Below are 14,185 nucleotides of genomic sequence, written 5' to 3' on the forward strand. Positions count from 1 at the left end.
ACGACTGAGTTTTAATCGTCGACAATGATGGTTTCGTCGACAGTACCTTCGTCGACAGTTCCGTTGTCGATGGCACGCTCGTCGACGAGGTCTTCGTCGTCGTCGATGGAGTTTTCATCGACGGTATCCTCGTCGACGGTACCTTTGTCGACGGCCCAGTCGTAGATGGTGCGCTCGTCGAAAATGTCTTTGTCGTCGACGATGTCTTCACCGTCGTCGGAGACTTCGACCACGGTACCCCTGTCGACGAGGGTGTCTTAGTCGACTGCGTCGCCGGTTTCGGCTTCGTCGTCGACGCTGATGTCGTCGACGGGATCTTCGTCGAGGGCCTTGTAATGAGGATAATAGACGGCACAGGCTTACCCGCCGTCGACGATGGAGTTGTCGTCGTCGATGAGAATGCTGACTACGCCATTGTCGTCTACACCGTCGTCGTCGATGTAGAAACATAGACTGTAGACAGTCTTCTTCAGCGCTGAGGTAATCGTCGACGATTTCGTCGACGACGGCGCAGGGTTCCTGAAGGCAGGAACCTCCTTGTCAGACGTTGTAAATCTTGCCTCAGAAGACTTTTTAATAGTCTTGTTAGGAGGAACGTCTGTAGGGCTAGGGGAAGTAACCCTTGGCCTCTTCAAGGATAATTTAGAAGAAACTGAAGCCATCTCACCGTCCTCAGAAGATTCCAGGTCCTCTCTGGTTTTCAGACTGTTCAACCAGAGGAGCAGCCGGCCTTCTCTGTCCTTTAGTGTTTTTGTAGAGAATGTTCTACAAATTCTACACTCTTTAGGAGAATGGTCCGGATAAAGACAGTATAAGCAGGTTTCATGCTTATCGTCGACGTGGAGCCTCTTCTTACCACAAGAAGAGCAAGCTCTGAAGAGACCCTTCTCCTGTTGGTCAGCCATGGTGTATAAATGAAGGAAATATCAATTTTCCAAGAAGAAAAGAGATAAAACTAGGAAACCTGATGAGAACGCAGGTGGAGACTCCCTAGCACAACGTGCGGTAGAAAATCTGAGAGACTGAGGCTCCTGACAGGAAGGTTTTAGAGGGAGTTGGTAGCTGATTGGCTACCTTCTGGAGTTTGGTCCTTTTTACAAAACGACATAGATAGGCTACTAAGGCAAGGCCCTTAGACCTACTTTTTTCTATGTATGTCTATAGGACATTACTTTTCTATGTACCGGAGACTCCAGTCTCGACGACGGGGAATGATTCAGGCATGTGAATCTATAAAAGACACCCATAATACTGGATAAGGGAAACTTGTGCCAGTAGTTTAGTAGTATCGTTCAGTGATGGTATGTAATTTAAGGTTACAATCTGGTCAACTTTAGCTGATATCTTAACCCCCAGATACGAGAGTGTGGTGCATACCACCAAAATTGGAGATTCGGGTTTGAAATTAATAAGTACTTGCGTTTCATTGATGTTTAATTTATAACCATAGACAGCCCCAAACTTAGTTGTTTTCATCTCGATAGCTGTAACAGTCTAAGCTGGGTTAGTTGTAAAAATTGCGATATCGTCTGTGTATGCTATGATCTTGAGCTTAGTTATCTCAGACACTAACGGTTTGATATGTATACAAACTTGCAAAATGCGGATGAATGGCCCTATGTATAGAGCAAATAATAATGGGGAGAGGAGGCAGCCCTGCCTAGTACCGCAAAAAATACCAAATGGAATTGAGTATGACCCTGAATAAGGAAGTTTAGCTTGAGGTTTGTAATATAGGGCTTGCACCTACTGCCTAAACTGCCCTCTAAGGCAGAGTCTAGATAATGTGGCCCACAAGAAGTCCCACCGACCCTGTCAAAGGCCTTTTCGGCGTCCAGGAGAATCATATCAAGACCTAACATTTTCTTCTCAGTAAAATTAAAAGCCCCAACGGTCATGTTGACGTGAGCAGTAGTGGGATAAACCCATGTTGGTTTTCAGATACTAACCATGGCATAATTGGGGCAACCCGGCTTGCCAGGATTTTCGAGAAAATCTTGGCATCCGCGTTCATGAGAGAAATTGGTCAGTATGATCCGCAGTCTGTGGGTGGTTTGCCTTTCTTTTTTTATTTTTTTTGGTGTTCAAACTGCTTTATTGAATAAAATAGACAGTACACTGCTTCATGTGCCTACAACCCGGAGGCTGGCAGCGTGATGAGCAAGCAATATGATGAAGTTATAACAGGTATGACACAGCTGTGGAACCGGCATCCCGGGGGCCCGGTAGCGTAACATAGCAGCATACAGTGAGTGTCTAACATCCTGTGCAAAGAGACATGAGTCTGAGAATGTGTTGCAGTAGAACAAGGTTTTTTTCTTTTTTATCAGTTTCCAACTTTAAACAACAATGTGAGGTCTCACGGACACACTCTGGAGTGGAATTCTGGAACAGCAGGGTAGTATTACATATCAAAAAGTCTTTCAATGCTATGCCTTGACACATTAATAATTATGGTGGAGTATAGTCATCTGGAGAAAAAGGGTGAAGTGTGGTGCCATTGTGTAATGACGAGTCTGATGTTAGGGGTGAGTGGATTTGTCAGAGCAGTAGGACGTAGAGGAAAAACAAGGGTTCGGCAGCAACATCTGCGTATGTAGTGTCAGTGGATAATATGCGAGGGAGGTGCCATGCAATTATATGGCCGACAGGGCAACGTGTAGGGCAGCGTGGTAGAGCGATAAGTGGGGAGTGGTGTAAGCGTTAGTGGGCAGTGGTCTCTGGGAGTAAGCGCTCTAAATGAAGCTAGTCACTAGTACTTCCCTCCTCTGGAGGTTCGTCGTCATCCGCCTGGGCAAGCAAATAGCCTACCAATGGACTCCATATATCATTGGGTCGGCTAGGGATCGGTAACAGTTCAGCAAAAGTGGTATGTTGTTCCTGACAATAAGTAATGTCTGCCAACCAATCCTTGAATTTAGGGGCTCTGCCTCTACCCCAGCGACAAGCTACCGGTCGTTTCGCCAAAAGCAGTGCAATATCTACGAATTTCCTGCAGGATTTAGGAATATGAGGCGTGTGCCCGAGTAGTGCAAGAAGCGGCTCCGCAGCAATGGTTTCCCCAGTCATGGCTGTAAGAGCGTCTGTTACCTGCTGCCAGTATAAATGAACAGGGGGGCATTCCCATGCCAGGTGTAGAAAACCTGAGCGTTCGACGTGGCAGCGCTCACACCTGTCGTTGTCGGCTAGGCGAAATCTGTGTTTTTTTACTGGGGTGTAATACAGTTGGTGCAAGAATTTGTAGTGTATTATTTTGAATCTACTACTGGCTGATATTCGAGCCGTTAGGGCGCAGCAGTATTGCCACTGGTCGTCGGTAAGGTCCGCGGCCAGATCAGCATTCCAACGCGCCTGAGCTCTCGCATCCGGCAATGTGGCGACAGATCGGAGCCGGCGATAAAGGCCAGCAACCAGGTGAGCCCCGTCCTGTGAGCATAGCAGAAAGTGGAGTGGAAGAAAAATCTCGGGATCCTCAGGGAACATAGGCAGGATGTCCTTCATCCCCTGGCGGAGGCGTAAGTAGTAAAAAGCATCCAGCGGGGTGCGATCCTGGGAGGCGAAGAATGTCTCTGCAGGTTTGAATTCTCTGTTCGCAAATAGATCGCCCCACGAGGTGATCCGTAGTCGCTCACAGAGCATTCGGAACCCTCGCTCCTGTAGTAGCGCGAGGGAAGGGTGAAACGTCAACGGCATTCTGGGGGAGTATGGTAGGCAGCAGGACATCCTCTTAGCTATGCGACGCCATGCATCCAGCGTGCAGGAGACCGAAGTGTTCGGTGTCTGTATTAGTGGCTCCGGGCAAAAGAGCAGGCCATTAAGTGGAATGGGGTGTACGATCCAGTCCTCTACCGCCAGCTGTGGCATGAAGGGGGTCGGGACTAGCCAGTGATATGCATAATGCACCTGTGCGCAGAGATAATAAGCTTCGAAGTCAGGGACATCGAAGACGCCGATGTCGTAAGGCTGGATTAGCGTGGACCCCTTCAACCGCGGGCTTTCACCTCCCCAGAACAATCGGCAAAGTTCTGATTTCAAAGTTTTGAAGAAGAACGCACCCGGGTAGTATGGGATGTTGAGAAAGATATAAAAAATGGGGCAGAACCACCATTTTGATGAGGGACGCCCTGCCCACCATGGAGAGCGGCAGTGTGATCCAGCGATCTACGGTGGCTGTAAGCTTCGTGATTGCCACTCCATAATTAGAGCGGAGAGTTTCATCCCTGTCACGCGAGACTTGTATACCGAGGTATAGGAGATCCGTCCGACACCACTCAAGCGGATAGTCAAGGGGAAAGTCAGGCACTGCATCAGTAAGGGGAAAGAATTGCGACTTGGACCAATTTATGTGTATCCCCGACATCCTGCTGAATACTACAAATTCTCTTAATAAGGGATTAAGGTGGAGGTCAGGGTGTTTGACATAAAGGGTAATGTCATCGGCGTATAGGGAAACGTCGATTCGGCGCTGAAGGCACTGTACCGCGCCCTCTCAATGCAGTTGACGTAGTCTACAGGCCAAAGGTTCGACCGCAATTGCAAAAAGGAGGGGAGATAGGGGGCACCCCTGACGCGTACCCCTGGTAATGGCGATGGTGTGTGAAAGGCGGCCGTTGATGAGGACCCTGGCAGTGGGTTGTGTATAAAGTAATTGGACCCAGGAAATAAAGAGTTTCGGGAAGCCCATATTCGCTAGGACCGAGAATAGGTAGGGCCATTCGACAGAGTCGAAGGCCTTGGTGGAGTCTATGAAGACGGCAGCGACTGATAGGTCAGGGTGAATAGTTCGGAGCAGGGAGAACAAGGTGCGTAGGTTATGAGAGGTAGGCCGACCCGGAACAAATCCAGCCTGATCAGGCAAAACAATCCTGGTAATAAGGAGGGATAGCCGAGTGGCCAAGACTTTCGCGAGGATCTTGACGTCGCAGTTCAATAGGGAAAGCGGGCGGTACGAACTGCAGAGCTGGGGTCTTTGCCAGGCTTCAAGAGCGAGGTAATGACTACCTCTCGCATGGAGCAAGGGAGGATGCCATCAGCCAGCGACTCCTCATAGACCTCACGGTGGACAGGGACCATAATGTCCATGTAAGCTTTATAGAACTCAGCGGGAATGCCATCCAGGCCAGGTGCCTTACCATTCTGCAATGACATGATGGCTTCGCGGATCTCGTCTAGTTCGAAGGGGGCGGCCAGGAAGGCCCTATCTCCATCACTAAGCCAACATAGCGCCACATCTCCCAGGAAGTCAGTGTATGGTGCATCAGCTGTCGCATCAGTGGTGTAAAGTGTGAGGTAGTGAGACGTAAAGGCATCGAGCAATGCATCAGAGTCCCTAATTGTTTGGTCTTGGTCGTCAGTGAGTTCCAGGATAATGTTATGGTCCCGGGGGGCTCGCGTAAGCACTGTCAGTGCCCTCCCCGGTCTGTCCCCCTCGCAGTATGTTCTGGCCTGCCAATGTTTCCTCCAGAATTTTGCTTCCCTATTGGCCTCTTCCTCATATTTTGACAGCCTATCCCTGAACTACCCATGAATGTCGGGACTGTCGTCGTCTACCATGCGGAGTTCTAACTCTCTGAGGTCCCTGTGTAATGAACGAATAGTGTTCTGTATATCTCGCAGGACCCTGAAGCTTTTAGATATGCAGAACCCCCTTATAGTGACCTTGAATGCCTCCCAGATGCATTCGACTGAGTCCACCGACCCCTTGTTCCAGGGAAAGAAAGCGGCGATTTCCTCTCCTAACTCGGTTCGGAACAGGTTGTCCAGTAGCGCCGTTGGTTGCAATCTTCATCGTGGCCTAGGGTTGTCCCACCCAGGGATGCGTGTGTGTAGTAGGACAGGGCTGTGGTCAGAATATGTCCTTGGCAAGTGTGTAACCCCCAGGACCTCCGAAGTAACCTCTTTGGTGATGAGAAAATAGTCTAACCGTGCCCACGTGCCCATGTGCGATGTAAAGTGTGTGCCCTCCCTGCGAAGCTGGTGTAGGTGTCGCCATGTGTTTAAGAGGTTGCCCTCGATGATGACACCCTCCAGAGCCTCCCTGGCCCTCGGTTTGTAATGGTGTGCTCCGTCTGATCTATCCAAATGTGGTATCAGTGCCAGATTAAAGTCCCCTCCCCAGATAACGTGGCGGGATCCCACATTCATGACCTTGCCCCAGAGCGTGGTAAAGAAGGAGGGCGCGTCTAAGTTGGGAGCATAGCAATTTACGAATGTAATTGTGTCGTGGTCCATTTGCCCCCATAATAATGCATAGCGCCCCTCGCTATCTAGTAAGTCTCCATATTTACGGAAGGGCACTGTGCGTTTAAGAAGGATAGTCACGCCTCTAGCGTATGTGGAGTAAGAGGAGAATATACGGAGACCTGCCCACTTGCCTGCAAAGGTAGCCCTGACCAATGGCGACAAATGAGCTTCCTGCAACATGGCAATATGAACATTATGTCTGTTAAGATAAGCGATCACATTACGACATTTTCTAGCATTGTTGAGACCCCTAACATTCCATGACATGCAATTTAACTGTGTATCAGACCCTAAAGTCGCCATAGGTGGCTGTGTATCAGTTCACACCACCCTAGGAGTGGTAAAACAGCTGGTAGTGTTCCATCCAGACGAGACATTTGACCATAGCATTTTGCAACTTGATTATCCATCTCATGTGTGATCCGTGGCTCCTCGAACCAGCCCACACCCCCTCCCACTACTGCATCCCAATCAAGCCAGCAGCCGCCGCCCGCCCCCCCTCCCACTACTGCATCCCAATCATGCCAGCAGCCACCTGTCCCCACCCTCTTCCCCCCATCCGCCCCCCCCCCCCCTTCTCGCAACTTTAGCATCCCAACATTGTGCATGGGGAACACTCGAAAGGGAAACAACTACAAGGGCGCACAGCCACTTCTCCCGCCTAACAACCTCCCAATCTGTACCGCCCTCGGTGGAGGTCGGGGCAGGGGGAGTGGTCCTTGGAATACATTACCATCGGTGAGTTTAAGTAGTCCAGTTCAGTAGTGCAGGGTCTACGTCTCCCACCCTCCCGAAGCAAGGGTCGACGGTGATGCCCAGTTCGATAAACAGTCAGGGCACGTCGTGATCGTACATTTATTGCTTCTCCGCTGCTGAGGATGGGTCGCCTTCCTCCAGATCTGCCTCATCGTCACGGCCACTCGCCGAGCTTTGCTGATTGATTTCAGAAAGTCCTCAACTTTCTGGGGGTTTGTAAAGAAGCGATGTTTCCCTCGGTGGGTGACTCGCAGTCTCGCTGGGTAGAGGAGGGCGTATTCCAGCTGAGCCTCACGCAATGTCTTTTTGACATGAAGGAACTTCCGTCTCTCCTCTTGGACTAAGGGGGTGAAGGCGGCAATCCGGGCTTGGGAGCAGGCGCCAATGATCGGTGCGCCCTCTCAACTATAAACTGCGGCGAGAAGGCTTCTTCCCCTATCGAGCTTTTGAGGAGCTTTTCGATATATATTTTCATCCTGCCCGTGTCTGTGGACTCCGGAATGCCCGTGACTCGTATGTTGTTGCGTCGGCTACGGGCTTCCAAGTCCTCGTTCTTGGCCGCTATAAGTCGGAGCAAGTTGTCCATACGAGCTAATTGTGTGGTATGGGACGAGGTGATATCGTCGTTGTCTGAAATCCGCTGTTCCGTGGCCGTAATTCGTTCTTCCTGCCGATCAACCTTATGGACTAGGGCATCCAGTCTAGAAGTCACGCCGTCCACCTTCTCCACCACCGTGGCGAACCCCTGTCTCATCTCCTGGAACAAGCGGGGCAGATCAATGTCTTTGGCGGGGGAGGCAATAGTCGATGAAGTAGCATCACTGAGCCCTGATTCAGAGGGTGCTGACTTTGTACCCTTCTTGGCGCCATCAAAGCTGATTTTGGTTTGGCGATTTTCAGGCGTACCATTTTGGCCACTGATCGTGTCCTCGCCGCCACCCCGCGTATCACCGCACCAGCCTCCTGTAAGCCTGAGGCCACGGAGTGAGTCGTCAACCAAAGGCAGGTAGTCTCAGGAGCAGGTCTCCTAGCGCCAACTCACCCAGCGCCGGCAGGGGGCTATGTCAAATGGGGTATGATCCCCCAGCTCCGATCTGCGCCGCCGAGGCAAAGAAAGAGTCGTGCAGAGGCAAGGCACTGGTGTCCCGCGGTGGAGGACGTGGTCCGCGATCGCTCCGTGTGTGGGTAGGCTTATGGTCGGCAGGAAATCGCCCTGTTGCAAATCATCGATCCAGGAATATGGCCGCCACAGGTGTCAGACAGAGCCTCCCAACCTATGTGACAGCCGATTAACCTTTCAAAATGCTGTAGCAGCGGGCCTCAGTATGCGCACCAGCGTCGCGATGTCTGTAGTGTCACCTGTGTTGCAGGGTGATCGCCAACGTGCAGGAGCAGTATGTGTCTAGGCTCAGGGCCCCTGTAATGCGCTCTGCTATCTGACCCAAACGTTGCCCCCAGCAGCACGCCTAACAGTGGAGTGTGCACAGCCAGTTTGATTATAGAGGCTCCTCACCCGGCATGTGGTGACGGTGGGTGCGATGGTCGTCCGGCACCTCCTGGCGCTCGCGGGAGCCGCAGCAGCGGTCACGGCGTACCTCCGCAGGCCTCCTTGGCTCACTGGCCGCACAGAGAGAGCGGCAGCGCCCGCCAGCCGCAGCGACCGCGAGCGGCAGAGCAGGCACTCGGGGTCAAGCCGGCGGGGCGGGCAGTTCACAGCTGGCAGTATCCGCTAATCTAAGTGTCCCCGCAGGCCAGGATTAGTCGCATCTCAGGCGCCCATCCAAGAGCACTGATCAGGCCTGCCGCCTCGTGGCAGGCCCCGGCCTTGCGTAGTCTCCTGCGGACGGCCACCTCGAGGAGTACGCTCCGAGGGCTCCACCGGCTAAATTTCTGACGCCGATCACGGCGGTCCCGCTACCTCAAGAGGGCTGAACTTCGGGTCGAGTGCCAGGGACTGTCCACTGCATCGGAAGGTAGCTTGTTTCGCGAGTTTACTCGCCTTTGGCAGCAAATCATTTCAGGATAATAAACCAAGGAACGGGAGCTGCTTAGCTAGGCAGCCATTCCGTTTGCGCGCCCTCTAGCGCCCCTGGTTTGCTTTTCTTAAGAAAGAATACTATCTGAGTCATATTCCTTCACTCAGGTGTCCTCCCACTTGCGCCAACACATTGAATAACCGTACTAAATGGTATAAGCAATACCCTTTTAAAAACCTTGTAAAATTCTATGGGTATGTAGTCTTCCCCTGCGGCTTTCCCCGAGGGCAGTGCCGATATAGCCATCTTTATCTCTTCCAAAGATACTATGCTGTCAAATAGAGCTTCATCTGCCTCGCTCACAACTGGGAGGTAACTGTCTGCAAGATATTGTGCCATGTCGTCTTTGTCAGGTACAGGAGTGTATGAGTAACGTTTCTGATAAAATAAAGAAAACTGTTCTAGAATAGCTGAAGAATGGGTATGTAAAATACCATCTGCGCCCTTTATAGCACTTATCTTAGTTTTAGCCCTCGCTTCTGCCGCTTGATAAGCCAGGACTTTACCAATTTGCTCACCATATTCATATTGCTCTGTACGGTACTTATTATATCTGGCAGCTATTTTTCCCCCTAAAATACTTTTTTACTACCATGCTTGCATCTATTAGGGAAAAGAGCAGACAATCCTGAGCCCTCTGGTCTCGCGCCACAGCCTCAACATGTTGATTTTCGATGTTGCGTAAGGCACGGATCAGTATCTCTATATCGCTTTTCCGTTGTTTGTTCTGCTGCCATATATATTGTTGGGTAATGCCACTGACAAAAGCTTTCATCGTATCCCAAACAATCAGCGGAGATGCTGTGCCAGTATTTTCCCCAAAAAATACCTCTAGCTTTTGTAAAGTATCGGACACAAATTCGCTATCTGTGAGCAGGTGCCTAGGAAAAGAAAATGGTCTGACTGTTTTACTCTCAGCTGTGACTAGAAAGGATAGCAAAATGGGGTTATGGTCTGATGTGACCCGGGGGCATATTTCCATGTCTAAATCTAGAATTAAGCTATCAGAGACCCAAGCCATATCAATTCTAGAATATGACCTGTGGGGGGCTGAATAGTACGTATATCCAGGAATAACTGGACATACTTGTCTCCATGCATCTTTTAGGAACTGAAGTCTCGCCATTTCTAATATTGCCGCCCGGGTCCTTTGCATTCTAGGAGTACCCCCCTTTCTCGTTGAGTCAATGTTATAATCCGTAACTTAATTGAAGTCATCCATAAGCAACCGCTCCCCCTCCCAATTCAACAATTCAAGATTGAGAAAATCAAAAATGGCAAGGTCATCTAAATTAGGCCCATATACTGAGCATAGTATGTATTTTTTGCCACATATTTCAAGCTGAGCCAGTGCCCAGCGCCCTCTCTGATCAGCCAATATCCTAACTATTCTACAAACGAACCTCTTGTCCTTTAATATGACAGCTCCTTTTATAGATATAGTTTGTGTAGTGCTGACTATTGTTTCATACCCCAGATCTTTGAACAAATTTCGATCTTTATAAGCCAAGTGAGTCTCTGTGATTAAAACTATAAGTAGTTGGTATATTTTTAGCTCCTCCCACACTAATTGCTGCTTGTTTGCGCTATTAAGACCAGCCACATTCCATGACATGCATTTAACCCTCGCTATAATAGGCTTTATTCCTTTCCAAATAGTCCCTTTTACCTATGATGAAGAAAAACATTTGAGCTCTTGCAAAATAATCTACAATTCTTGGAGATAGACTTGCGCCACAAGAGTCTTTAACGGATCAATTCACTGGCGTAGTTTCCAACGCCTGTCCATCATTATTTAACAAAGGTCAGATCTGACAAAAAAAGTGACTGATTCGTCTGTTACAGGGGAGTTAGGCTGAGCTTTCAAGGCAACCGACTGTCTGAGCAATAAGTTCCCCCAAAAAATCAGGAACGGACGGGGATATCGACCCCCCTGATTATACTGACCCAATGGGAGTCTGTGCACTCTTTGCAAGTGAGAGTCCCAATCCCAATCGGATAAGTCAGGGAATGCTTTCTGGAACAGCCGCACAACATATATCCTAGGATCTGTGCCTTCCGTGCCTTCTGGAATGCTGAATAACCGAAGGTTATGTCGGCGTTGGCGATTTTTCAGGTCTTCTAGCTTAGTCTGGATACCTGAGATCTGAGTATCATGTTTCTGTGCCAATGTATCAGTGAGAGTAGCCAATTGCTCGTTATCTGCAACTCTCTGTTGCAGCTCAGACATATCCCTTGTGAGTACTCTGATTTTTACTGTCATTTCTTGCAGTGCCTGTTGCATCATATTGATGTCTGATCTAACCTGCATATAGTGCTCTTGAGCTTCTGATCTTTGATCTTTCAGAGACTGTAATATCAGGCTAAGCGAAGGCTCAGTGCCTTCTAGAGAGCTGGCTGCTGGCTGATAAGTTGGCTGGTCCCTTATATTAATAGGATTCAGTACGGACGTCTGAGATTGTTCTGCCACTGAGGAGGACCCCTGCTTAGAGCTATCCCCGCTCTCCACTCTGTTCTCTCTGTGATACCCACTTATCGTGCAGCTCTCTGTTGGGCAATTGCCTGTTATTCGAGATACCATGGACTTAACCCCCCCCCTTCGCTTGTACTCACTTGCGGAGGGGGCTATTTTCCTAATTGCCTTTCCCACCTGTAAGCGATGTGTTCTGCCGCGCCATATTCTGCAGTGGATTGTCAGGCCCTTGGGGTGATTTCTTTGTTTTAACTTTGGCCTTCGCTTTTTTCCCTGGAGGTGTTTCAGAGGATTTAGCACAAGTCTCCACTATTTCCTCATTATCAACTAACCTGCACCCTAGAATCAGTGAATATCATTAATAGTGAAGCAGGTTTCTTCTCTATTAAAGTGTCCCCCAATTACACCATAAACGGCTATCTGATCTACCGCCCTCCATGAATGTGCACTCAATTCATAGACAGCTTGTTAGAGGTGGTGACCCAACCTGCACTACGATATAGCAGAGCCCTAATTTTAGGTGACCTTAACCTACATTTTGAGGATGTAAGTTGTAAAGTGGCTTAAGGGGTTATTGCCTCCTTGAAGTCTTTGATGTTTAACCTTCTTTCACTGACACCCACACATCAAACGGGCCATCTTCTTGACCCTATATTTTCCAACTGGGACGAAGTGAAGGCTCAGTATCCCATCAGGGGTCCATGGTCAGACCACAGCCTTGTACCGTTCTCCGTTTTTTTTTTTTGTTCAAATCTGTTTTTATTGTGAACACAGCGATAAGCCTACAACCTCGTGCTGAGGCCGGCCGCGCATATGAGAACTCGTGGGCTTATACCAACTGGGGCGAGGAAGAGGTTTTAACACAGCGCCTTGCCTACAACCCCTCGGGGGGGCCGGCCGCGCGGCTTAAGGGTGGCAGACGCAGAGGTTGGTCTCGCGCGGATAGTGCGTTACTACGCTAGGGAGGTGCATAGTTGATAGCTGACTGTAATGTCACAGGGATTTAAGGCCCAACAGGGCACAACTGCCCCGTAGTGAGGCGAGGGCCAGGGTGCCAAGTAGGAAAAAAGAAACAATCGGAGAGGAAGAGGGGGGGCGGGGAGAAAGCGCGGCAGCATCGTGTGGCTGGTCAGTGGGTGGAGTACGGAAGGGTTTGCGTGATCACTACAGCATCTGCGGGGAAGGCGGTGGTCAGGGGCAAAGCCTGGCGAAGTCTGCAGGGATAAGGGCGTCCTCAAAGAGGTGTAGAGCACGGAGTCTGAGAGGCATGTGTCGCGCGTAACTAACAGAGCATAGGTGGCGCACAAGGGGTTCCCACACAGCGTTGAAGCGCGTGTCCCTCGCTTGTATCCGCGCCGTGAGCAGTTCCATAGCCAGGACCTGCCAGAGACGCACAAACCAGGAAGCTATTGGCGGTGCTTCGGCCCGCTTCCAGTACAAAGCGATGAGTTGCTTAGCTGCGCCTAGCATGTGGAGCGTGAGGATCCAGTCGCTGCGCGTGAGGGCCCTAAGCGCGGGGGTCGGACGCCGAGCAACACCGTGGTCACCTCCTCGGGTAGGGGAAAGCCCAGCACCTTTTTAATGTGGCTAAGTACCTCTTTCCAGAAGACAGCTAGGTTCGGGCACCCCCACCATATATGCACAAAGTCACCAGTCACAGATCCACACCTCCAGCACAGCGGCGAGGTGTTGGGGAACATCTTGCTAAGTCGCAGTGGGGTGTAGTACCATTGGGTGAGCAGCTTGTAAGCGTTTTCCCTCTGGGGGATGCTGCGGTAGATTTTGGGGATGTCGGTCCACAGCCTGTTCCATTGGGAGGGCTCAATGTCGACGCCTGCTACCAGCTGCCATTGTCTCTGATAGGGATGTGCAGGCGGCAAGGTAGGGTGCTGCAGTATATGATAAATTTGAGAGATAAGCCTCTTCAGTCCCCCTAGGGAGCGTGCTAGTTTTTCAAAGGGTGTGTAGGCCCTGGTGGCCGCCTGGTACATGTCGTCACCCATAGTCCAGTGGCGCAGCTGGATGTATTGCAGGCCGGCGGTCGAGGGTATGCCGAATTCCTCCCTGCAGTCATTCCAAGTTTTAGGCGAGCCTCCAGTGAAGAGGTCCCCTATGACCCTGCAGTCTCCATGTGTCCAGCTCTCAAATGCTCGAGTCCGGGCAGCCGGAGGGAAGTGCGGGTCCGTTCTCCGTTTTAAGTAGATCTACAGGGATAATAACGCGGAAACCCTCATTTCCCAAACGTAGGAATTGGAAGAAAATTGGTTGGGAAACATTTGAGCTTGCCTTACAGCAGGCCTATCCTCCGTTAAGAGGGACCCTTAATGAGGATTGGAAAGTTTATGAAGATTGGTTGACCACAGCACTAGATAAAGTGGCACCATGGACCAACAAGGCCCCAGCACGGCGCGCTAAATCTGCCCCATGGTTTAATGAGGAATTAAAAGTAGCTAATCAGCATGTAAAGATCTAGAACGCATATGGCGTAAAGATTACGATACTACTCAAAAGCTGCAATATAAGAACAGTATGAGGAAGTATCACAAATTGATAAGGAAAGTAAAAAGAGAATTTTTAAAGGAGAGAATTGAGTCAGCCGAGAACTCTTCCAAGGAATTATTCTCAATATATAAGGAGCTGACGGTGCCCAATAGGACAATGTCCCAAGACATCTTTT

The 14,185-nt window shown here is 50.1% G+C and overlaps 1 protein-coding gene across 1 annotated transcript in view; it reads right to left on the minus strand.

The window, feature by feature from the left end:
• SYCE2 (synaptonemal complex central element protein 2) overlaps positions 1-14,185 on the minus strand; it is a 521,719-nt gene that overhangs the window by 154,760 nt on the left and 352,774 nt on the right. The window lies entirely within an intron of this gene.

The sequence above is a fragment of the Lissotriton vulgaris genome, chromosome 1_1 (assembly GCF_964263255.1).
Source record: "Lissotriton vulgaris chromosome 1_1, aLisVul1.2, whole genome shotgun sequence".
In the NCBI taxonomy this organism is placed as follows: domain Eukaryota; kingdom Metazoa; phylum Chordata; class Amphibia; order Caudata; family Salamandridae; genus Lissotriton; species Lissotriton vulgaris.